Here is a 2,500-nt window from a genome sequence, read left to right as displayed (position 1 = left end):
TTGGGACAAGAAGAGGCTTTCACAGGTCAGAATGTGCACAACACAATCTACATCTACACCTGCTTTCACAGGTCAGAATGTGCACAATACAATCTACATCTACACCTGCTTTCACAGGTCAGAATGTGCACAATACAATCTACATCTACACCTGCTTTCACAGGTCAGAATGTGCACAACACAATCTACATCTACACCTGCTTTCACAGGTCAGGATGTGCACAATACAATCTACATCTACACCTGCTTTCACAGGTCAGAATGTGCACAATACAATCTACATCTACACCTGCTTTCACAGGTCAGAATGTGCACAACACAATCTACATCTACACCTGCTTTCACAGGTCAGAATGTGCACAACACAATCTACATCTACACCTGCTTTCAGCAGGTCAGAATGTGCACAATACAATCTACATCTACACCTGCTTTCACAGGTCAGAATGTGCACAATACAATCTACATCTACACCTGCTTTCACAGGTCAGAATGTGCACAATACAATCTACATCTACACCTGCTTTCACAGGTCAGAATGTGCACAATACAATCTACATCTACACCTGCTTTCACAGGTCAGAATGTGCACAATACAATCTACATCTACACCTGCTTTCACAGGTCAGAATGTGCACAATACAATCTACATCTACACCTGCTTTCACAGGTCAGAATGTGCACAATACAATCTACATCTACACCTGCTTTCACAGGTCAGAATGTGCACAATACAATCTACATCTACACCTGCTTTCAGCAGGTCAGAATGTGCACAATACAATCTACATCTACACCTGCTTTCACAGGTCAGAATGTGCACAACACAATCTACATCTACACCTGCTTTCACAGGTCAGAATGTGCACAATACAATCTACATCTACACCTGCTTTCACAGGTCAGAATGTGCACAATACAATCTACATCTACACCTGCTTTCACAGGTCAGAATGTGCACAATACAATCTACATCTACACCTGCTTTCACAGGTCAGAATGTGCACAATACAATCTACATCTACACCTGCTTTCACAGGTCAGAATGTGCACAATACAATCTACATCTACACCTGCTTTCACAGGTCAGGATGTGCACAATACAATCTACATCTACACCTGCTTTCACAGGTCAGGATGTGCACAATACAATCTACATCTACACCTGCTTTCACAGGTCAGAATGTGCACAATACAATCTACATCTACACCTGCTTTCACAGGTCAGAATGTGCACAATACAATCTACATCTACACCTGCTTTCACAGGTCAGGATGTGCACAATACAATCTACATCTACACCTGCTTTCACAGGTCAGAATGTGCACAATACAATCTACATCTACACCTGCTTTCACAGGGTCAGGATGTGCACAATACAATCTACATCTACACCTGCTTTCCACAGGTCAGAATGTGCACAATACAATCTACATCTACACCTGCTTTCACAGGTCAGGATGTGCACAACACAATCTACATCTACACCTGCTTTCACAGGTCAGAATGTGCACAATACAATCTACATCTACACCTGCTTTCACAGGTCAGAATGTGCACAATACAATCTACATCTACACCTGCTTTCACAGGTCAGGAATGTGCACAATACAATCTACATCTACACCTGCTTTCACAGGTCAGAATGTGCACAATACAATCTACATCTACACCTGCTTTCACAGGTCAGGATGTGCACAATACAATCTACATCTACACCTGCTTTCACAGGTCAGAATGTGCACAACACAATCTACATCTACACCTGCTTTCACAGGTCAGAATGTGCACAATACAATCTACATCTACACCTGCTTTCACAGGTCAGGATGTGCACAATACAATCTACATCTACACCTGCTTTCACAGGTCAGAATGTGCACAATACAATCTACATCTACACCTGCTTTCACAGGTCAGATGTGCACAATACAATCTACATCTACACCTGCTTTCACAGGTCAGAATCGTGCACAATACAATCTACATCTACACCTGCTTTCACAGGTCAGAATGTGCACAATACAATCTACATCTACACCTGCTTCACAGGTCAGATGTGCACAACACAATCTACATCTACACCTGCTTTCACAGGTCAGATGTGCACAATACAATCTACATCTACACCTGCTTTCACAGGTCAGAATGTGCACAATACAATCTACATCTACACCTGCTTTCACAGGTCAGGATGTGCACCATACAATCTACATCTACACCTGCTTTCACAGGTCAGAATGTGCACAATACAATCTACATCTACACCTGCTTTCACAGGTCAGGATGTGCACAATACAATCTACATCTACACCTGCTTTCACAGGTCAGAAATGTGCACACCACCAATCTACATCTACACCTGCTTCACAGGTCAGAATGTGCCACAATACAATCTACATCTACACCTGCTTTCAACGGTCAGGATGTGCACAATACAATCTACATCTACACCTGCTTTCACAGGTCAGAATGTGCACAATACAATCTCATTACCAT

At 42.4% G+C, this 2,500-nt stretch overlaps 1 pseudogene; it reads left to right on the top strand.

Moving 5' to 3' along the window:
• The window catches only part of LOC133555748 (serotonin N-acetyltransferase-like), a 446,295-nt pseudogene that overhangs the window by 3,286 nt on the left and 440,509 nt on the right, over window positions 1–2,500 (top strand).

This window comes from Nerophis ophidion, linkage group LG07 (assembly GCF_033978795.1).
Source record: "Nerophis ophidion isolate RoL-2023_Sa linkage group LG07, RoL_Noph_v1.0, whole genome shotgun sequence".
NCBI lineage: Eukaryota > Metazoa > Chordata > Actinopteri > Syngnathiformes > Syngnathidae > Nerophis > Nerophis ophidion.
This window is presented reverse-complemented; position numbering and strand designations above follow the sequence as displayed.